Below are 9,312 nucleotides of genomic sequence, written 5' to 3'. Positions count from 1 at the left end.
CATTCTCCCAGGTCCCATTACTGCTACAGCCTCCTTTACATACATATCCTCCATATTCTGAAACTGACCCTGAAGCATGGGGTGAGTAATTTAATGATCAATCTAATCTTGAATTCTCTCCATTTTGGTTAATATTTAGAAGAGCCTATGATAAAGTTGACTTTACTTACAAGTTTCTTTCTGGCCTCATGAGGTATGGTTAGTATTTTCAGTGCAACTTCAGCAAAATCGAACATTTAACACCTAATTATGCACTAACCAATCCATTTAAACACTAGTAGGAGAGATGGAATTAGAATATATTCACATACTATCTATAGAGGCAAAAATTAACTACAGCTATTTCAATCCAGACCAAAGAGGTATTTGTGTATCCTGTAGATCCATTGCTGCTTCAAAAGTACTTATTTACCCCACTGAATTGTTACCCACAGATATATCACAAGAGGTAAACTGTTGGAATGAATGGATATACACTCTAAGCCCAGAAAATACTAATTGGCTAATGGCAGGTTTACTCAGGCCTACAGATATTCCTAAAGATTGACCTTCAGTAGTTTTGGATTTAAAATATCGCTTTTAAAGTATACTTACTCATCCTGATATCATGCATTTTGCCTTCTGTGTTCCCTCACTCAAACATAAAATACTTCTGCTCCAATACCAATGGACTGAATTGTCTCAAGGCATGACAACCTCCTCTACTATGTGTCAATACTACATAAGAAATGTGTTAAAGCCTGAGAAGCAGGCCTTCCCTTAGCCTTATGTCCTATCTACCTGCTCCAGAGAAGAACAGCTCCAATTCATATATGATATGACATATGATATGCCAGAAAACAAACAAACATAAAGCAATGGACTTATTATTGTACCAAAATGCAACAATGATCAGACAATGTGTAATATTTAGGAAAACCAGTTCCTAAAACAGATGCTAAACCACACAAACACAAAAAATCTTTAGACAAGACAACTGAAAAATACTTAATGACTTTAGGAATTGTTAGGGGGTATTAACTAAACATGAAACTGACTTATTCTTGAGCAAAAAAACAAACCAATACCTGAGCAGGAAACCAAGCAATTCTTGAGCATGAACTCTAGCATCCTGACCCTGAACCAAGAGCCAGTGAAGACAACACACCCTGGTATAACCTGACTTCCCACAAGTCAGGATACCTTTCTTCTCACAGATGTAGGTATCAAGGATACCTCTCTTGACAGTTGTAGGTATAGCCTGACTTCCCAACAATTCAGGAAAACTTTCTCCTCACAGCTGTGGGTATCTACCATACCAACTTTACAGTTATAGCCTGACTTCCTGACAAACAGGATACTTTTCCCTCCAAAGCTATAGATATCCAACATACCTTCCCTTCACAGCTTCAGGTATAGCCTGAATTCCAAACAAAACAGGATACTTTTCCTTCTGGAGTTTTAACACTTGCATGTATACCCTGATTTCTTGACAAGTCAGGGTACTTTTTTCCTCTGGAACTGTAATACTTGCACAAGGAAAATGGGAAAAAAAGAATAAGAATCACCAGCTCAAAGTCCCAAAAAATATTTTCAACAAAATCATAGAATAAACTTTTCCTAGCCAAAAGGAAGAGATGCCTATACATGTACTTGAAGCGTCCAGAATGCCAAATAAATAAAGTCCCCCTGCCACATAATAGTCAAGATAGTAAATGTCCAAAATAAATAAAGAACATTAAAATGTGCAAGGGAAAAGGGCCAAGTAACATATGAGTGCAGACCTATTAAAATTATACCTGACTTCTCAGAGACTCTAAATATAGAGGGCACGGACAGATGTCTTGAAGTCTCTGAGAGACCACATATGCCAACCCAGACTACTGTACCCAGTAAATAGCTCAATCACCATTGATGAAAAAAGCAAGATATTCCATGACAAACAAAATTTAAACTATGTCTCCACAAATTCAGCCCTATGGAAGGTACCAGAAGGAAATCTCCAAAACAAGGAGGTGAATGGCACCAAAGAAAACACAGGAAATAAATTATTGTGCAACATCAAATGCAAAACAAGGAAAACACACACACACACACACACACACACACACACACACACAATCTCTACCCCTACCAACATCAAAATGACTGAAAAAAATGAACAAAGACTACTCGATAATATTCCTCAGTATCAATGGACTCAATTCCAAATAAAAATACAAAGGCTAATCTGATAAATGAATAAATGAATAAAAAAATAGAATCCATCATTTTGCTGCATACAGGAAACACATCTCACCACTAAAGATGGACATTAAATCAGAATAAAGCATTGTAAAAAGATTTTTCAATACAACTGAGCCCAAGAAGCAAGCTGGTGTAGCCATTCTAATATGTAACAAAATAGATTTCCCAATAAAAATTAAAATAGTTGGGGAGAGACACTTTAAACTAATCAAAGAAAAAATCCACAAAGATGACATCTCAATTCTGACCATCTATACCTCAAATGCAAGGCCACCAACATTTGTAATAGAAACATTACTAAAACATAAACCATGCATCAGACCCCACACACGAGTAGTAGAATTCATTCTCCCACTCGCACCAATCAACAGGTCATCCAGACAGTAACTGAACAAAAAAATCATGGGGAAAACATTATGACTCTAATGGACCTAACAGATATCTACAAGATAGTTTAAATACACAACAAACAACACAACACAACACACATATATATATAATAATATATAATATATATATATCTTTTTCTCAGTACCCCATGGAACCTTCAATAATGTTAATTATACACTTAAACCCAAGGCAAGTCTCAATAGATAGAAGAAAACTGAAATAAACCCTGTATCTTACCAGATCACCATGGATCAATGTTGGACTTCTACAACAGAAGCAACAGAAAGCCTGAAAACTTGTAGAAACTGAACAATTCCCTACTGAGTTACAACTGCCTCAAGGAAGAAATAAGAAAGATAATTAAAGACTTCTAAGAATTCAATGAAAATGAATGAACAACCCAAATTTATGGAATACAATGAAAGTGGTACAAAGAAGAAAGTTAATAGCACTTAGTGTATTCATAAAAAATTGAGTGTTCTCATACTAGAGACTTAACAGAAATCTGAAAAATGCTAGAACAAAAAGAAGCAAGTGAACTTGGAGATGCCAAGAACTAATCAAACACAAGGCTGAAATCAACAAAATAGAAACAAGTGTACAATACAGAGAATCAGTGAAACAAAGAGTTGGTTCTTGGAGAAAATCAACAAGATAGACAAACCCTTTTCCAAATTAAAATGCACCAAGAGAATAACCAAATTAACAAATTCAAAAAAAGAAAAGGATGTAACAACAGACACTGAAAAAATTCAAAGAATCATTAGGTCATATTTCTAACACTTGTACTCCATGAAATTGGAAAATCTAAAAGAAATAGATACCACTTACCAAAGTGAAATCAAGATCAAGTAGAACTATAATCTCTAAGGAAATTGAAGCAGTCACTAAAATTCTCCATCTTCCTACCAAACAAAAACAAAAAACAAGGTCCAGATGGTTTTAGTGCATAATTCTACTAGGCCTTCAAAGAAGAGCTAATACCAATATTCCTCAAATTATTCCACAAAATAGAAACAAAATGAACATTGCCAAATTCATGTTGTGAGGCCACAGTCACCCTGATGTGTAAACCACAGAAATAGTCAAAAATAAAAAGAATTACAGACCCATCTCACTCATGAACTTTAATGCCAAAATACTCAATAAAATACTTGCAAACCAAGATCACATCAGAAAGATCATCCACCATGGTCAATTCTGGTTAATCCCAGAGATACAGGGATAGTTCAATATATGAGAATCTGTCAATGTAACCCACCTTATAAACAGGCTGAAAGCAAAAAACACCTGATCATATCAGATGCAGAAAGATATCTGAAAATTTCTGATACCCCTTCATGATAAAAGTCTTAGAGAGACAGTGATACAAGTGACATACCTAAACATAAGAAAGGCAATGTATAATAAGCATATGGCCAACTTCAAATTAAATGGAGAAAAACTTAGAGCAATCCCACTAAAATCAGGAACAAGATAAAGCTGTCCAATCTCTCCAGATGTATTTAATATAGTACTTGAAATTTTATTTAGAACAATAGAAAATGAAAGAAGACAAAGTAGATACAAATTTCAGAAGAAGAAATAAAAGTATCAGTCTTTGCAGATGACATGGCAGTATGCATAACCAACCCCAAACATTCTACCAGGAAACTTCTACAACACCTTCAATGAAGTGGCTGGATAAAAAAATTAATTCAAAAAATCACTAACCTCCCTCTATACATAGGTTAATCAGACTGAGAAAGAAATCATGGAAACAACCCCATTCATAAGAGCCACAAATAATATATAAACTGTCTTGCTGGAACTCTAACCAAGGAAATAAAAGACCTGTATATTATAAACTTCTAATCCTTGAATAAGGAACTTGGATATGTCAGAAGATGTACATATCTACTATACTCATGAATAGGTAGGATTAACACAGTAAAAAATGGCCATCTTACCAAAAGCAATCTACAGACTCTACACAATCACCATCAGAATTTCAACACATTTTATTACAGACCTGGAAAGAACAAAAATCAACTTCATCAGAAAACCAGGATAGCTAAAACAATCCTCGACAATAAAAGAACTTTAGGAACAATCATCATCCCTGGTTTCAAGATGTACTGCAGAGCTATACTAATAAAAATTGAATGGTTTTCGCATAAAAACTGACAGGTTGACCAATTGAATCAAAGTAAAGACACAGATAAAAATCCACAGACCTATGGAGAGTTGATTTTTGACAAAGAAGCCCAAAATATAAAATGGAAAAATGAAAGCATCTCCAGCAAATGGTGCTGTTCTAACTGGAAGTTGGCATGTAAAAGAATGCAAACAGATACATATCACACTGCACAAAACTCAATACCAAGTGGATAAAAGGCATCAACATAAAACCATATACAACTAACCAGATAGAAAAGAAGTGGAGAATAGCCTTGAATGAATTGGCACAGTAAATGTCTTCCTGGACAGAACACCAATCACAAAGGCACTAAGATCAACAATAAATTGGAGCTCATGAAACCAAAAAACTCCTGTAAGGAAAAAGTCACAATTAAAAAGACTGTCTTAGTTTGGGTTTTATTGCTGTGAAAAGACACCATGACCAACTCTTATGAAGGCAACATTCAACTGCGGTGGCTTATTTAGAGTTTCAGAGATTCAATCTATTATCATCATGATGTGGAGCATGTCAGTGTGTAGGCAGATGTAGTAATGTAGCTGTATCTGAGAGTCCTAAATCTTTCAGGCAACAGGAAATGGACTGAGACACTTGTCAGTATCCTCAGTATAGGAAATCTCAAAGCCCAAACCTATACTGACATACTTTTCAACAGGAACATACCCATTCTACCAAAGCTATACCTCATAATCATGCCACTCCCTATGAGATTATTGGGACCAATTGCATTCAAACTACCACAAGGACAAAAGTGAAGCCTACAAAATAGGAAAAGATCTTCACCAACTGCACATCCAAATAGGGCTGATTTAAGAAATATATCAAGAACTAAAAAAAAAAAAAACACAAAAAACTAGACATCAAAAAATCCAAGTAATTTCATGAAAAATTTGGGTACAGATATAAATAGAGGATTGTCAACACAGGAATCTCAAATGGCTGAGAGGCACTTAAAGAAATACTCAACACCCTTAGCCATTAGGGAAATGCAAATTAAAATGACTCTGAGATTTAATCTTACACCTATCAGATGGGTAAAATCAAAAACACAAATAACAGCTTATGCTGGAGAGGATGTGGAGAAAGGGAACATTTCTCCATTGCTGTCAGAGTGTAAACTTTTTTTTTTTAAGATTTATTTATTTATTATGTATACAGCATGTATGACCAGAAGAGGGCACCAGACCTTATTACAGATGGTTGTGAGCCACCGTTGTTGCTGGAATTGAACTCAGACCTCTGGAAGAGCAGTCGATGCTCTTAACCTCTAAGCCATTTCTCCAGCCCCAGAGTGTAAACTTTTACAGCCTCTGTTTAAATCAATATGGCAGGTTCTCAGAAAACTGAGACTCAATCTATTTCAAGACCCAGCTATACCACTCTGGGCAAATACTCCATGAACACTTCATTCTACCACAAGGACAATGGCTCAACTTGTTCATAGCAGCTTTATTCATAATAGCCAAAATTGGAAAGAACCTAGATGGCCCTCAATGGAAGAATGAGTAAAGAAACTGTGGTACATTTATACAATGCAATATTACTCAGCTGTCACAAACAGTGAGATCAGGGAATTTTCTGACCAATGGATGTAAGTAGAGAAGATCATTTTGAGAGAGTGAACCAAGACCCAGAAAGAAATACAAGTATGTATGCACTTGTAAGTGAATATTAGCCATAAAGACAACAATGCTATAATCCAGAGACCCAGAAAAACTAAGATACAAGGAGGTCACAAGGTGTGGTGGCATGAATCTCATTGTGAAGAAGAAATAGTATAATCATTGCTGGTGAATGGGTGCAGTGGACTGGAAGGGGTTGGGAATGGAAACAGAAGGAATGAGGAGGGGTGGAGAGAGAGAGAGAGAGAGAGAGAGAGAGAGAGAGAGAGAGAGAGAGAGAGAGAGAGAGAGAGAGAGAAAGCGCTCCGGATGAGACCACTAGTGTCAGGGACAATCTCTGAAATGAGCTAGAAACCTAGTGCAATGGAAACTCCCAAAAAACTATGATGGTGGCCCTAGACAAGATTCCTAGCAAAGGGTTATATGGAAGCTGAACTGACCATCTCCTGTGATCTGGGAAGACTTCCAGTAGAGGGACTGGAACACCAACCCAGCCACAAACACCTTCAACCTACAATTTGTCTTGCCTACAAGATATGCTGGGGTAAATGTCACAGAGAAATTGTGAGAGTGACAAAGGAATGACTGCTCCAGCTTGAGACCCATATGCTGACACTGCCTGGAGGGCCAGGACCTGAATAGACTAGACATCTAGAGTAGAATCATACATGACTGGCACAAAAAAGTCAATGAAATTATTCCTAATGATATTCTACTCAACCCATAGATTGGTACCAACTCAATTGTCATCAGGAAGGTCTCACCCAGCAGCTCATGAAAAGAGATGCAGAGACCCAAAGGAAAATATTAGGCAGAGCTTGGGAAATCTTGAGAAGAGGGTGAGCTAGGGTAGTAGGAGCAAAGGTAACCACAAGAAAACCCATTAAATCAATTAACCTAGTTTGGTAGGGACACAAAGAAACAACTTCTAAACTGTTGGGATCAGAATGGCTCTGACCCCTCTAAGATTGCCCCCACCTCCCCTGTTCTGAGTGCGCTAAGGTCAGGCTGTTCTGAGGATGTTTTGCTGTTTGGTATAATTTGTGGTTTGGCAGCTGTGGCTTCCTGGGGCATGCTGACCGTTCCTTGACCCTGGGTGCTTGATAAACAATTTTGTTTGTTTCCTCCTGAAAGGGTATATAAGATGGGGAAGAAAAAATAAAGCGAGTCCTGATGCTTGCAACTTGACTGGTGTGTGCTGTGTTCATCCCGACTTCCCTCGCCAGGTTTTGGGACCAATTGCTGTGCAGGCACGGCACTAAACAGGGAGCCTAATGGTAATGACCTAGGCCCACTGCATATATATTACAGTTGTGTAGCTTGGTCTTCTTGTGGGACTCTTGAAAGTGGGAACACAGGTTTTTTTCTGATTCAGTAGTTTTCTTTTTGGCCCCTTACTCCTACCATGTTGCCTAATGCAGCCTTAATAGGAAAAGAGGTGTCTGTTCTCACTGAAACTTGATATGCTCTGAGTAGTCGATATCTATTGGAGGCCTTCCCTTTTCTATAGAGAAATGGAGAAGTGGATGTCATGGGGGTGGATTTTGGAGATACTGAGAGAAGATGAAGGAGGGGAAAGTATGGTCAGGATATAATAAATAAATAAATAAATAAATAAATAAATAAATAAATAAATAAATAAAAATTTAAGAAGTGTAAATATGGAGTATTAATCACAAGATACACATTTCTTATACTTCTGAATATCAGGATATAATTGAAAGACAACATAGAACATTCAAACAGCAGTTATTAAAAACTAAAAATGGGCATATACCAAAAGTTATTCATGCACTTTCCTTATTTACTCTCAAATTTTAAATTTGACCCCCAGGTTATAGTCACAAGAAAGAAAGAATCACTGTGACTTTACCACTGGTACCAGCTGACCCCATTATAACACCACTCCCTATACTCTGGGCCTCTGATGTCCATCACTCTCCAACACCTCGTATGTTACAATATTATACATGTGTTTTTTTTTTTGATGGTTTAAATAACAGCAGCAAGTTGTGTAAGTTTAAGTCAGTGACCTTTAGGAATCTCTGTTACAAATAAGGATCTGATGTGACAAGGTAAGGGCCTCTCTGTGTACTTTCCCAGCAGGCATTAATTCATACCCTACAAATGACAGCAAACCAAATTGGTGGATATACAACGCAGGAGAGTTACCTTGAGCCAATGAAATTTTCATTTAGGAAACACTCATACTGTTAAGTACAAAGCAAGTGGACTCACTTCAGTCAGGGGACAGGATTGAGACGCAGGGCATTTGGCTATACCCTGGTTGTCTCATACACCACTCAGCAGCTAACGTTTTATGGGAGACAAGCTCATACAGTCTCTTGTTAATGGCATTCCTTCATCCAGGGAAAGGCTTAATCTTCTTTAAAATCAATATAGCTAAGTGTTCTATTATTTATGTTCATCTCTTTTAAAAGTCAAATATTGGTATCTGTTTTAGTTGGTGTTCTATTGCTGAGAAAGGGCACTGTGTCCATGGAAACTTTTATAAAGGAAAGCATTTATTTTGGCTTGTTTATAGTTTCGAGATATAGTTCATTGTCATCATGGTGACTAGGATGGGATGGTGCTGGCAGACATGGAAGCTGAGAGCTCTTTGTCTGGATCCTGTCCTTTAGTCAATTTTCCCAGGAAAATGGATTATTTAAGGGCCACTGAGGAACTGCTGCAAGACTTACAGATCTTGGGCTACAGAGGCTAAGCCCAGAAAATCCAACTTTGTGCATCAGAGGCTACCTATCCTGGGTACCACCAGAGGGGAGACAAAGGAGACAGACTCTCAATAGTATTGCTGCCCTTCTTCAGATCCCATATTAAAGACTAAGGGATGAGTTGGAAATTTCCTTGGTGCAGCTCAGTATTGCTGCCTCT

This window comes from Peromyscus leucopus, chromosome 22, assembly GCF_004664715.2.
Source record: "Peromyscus leucopus breed LL Stock chromosome 22, UCI_PerLeu_2.1, whole genome shotgun sequence".
In the NCBI taxonomy this organism is placed as follows: domain Eukaryota; kingdom Metazoa; phylum Chordata; class Mammalia; order Rodentia; family Cricetidae; genus Peromyscus; species Peromyscus leucopus.
Note: the sequence above shows the minus strand (reverse complement) of the source record.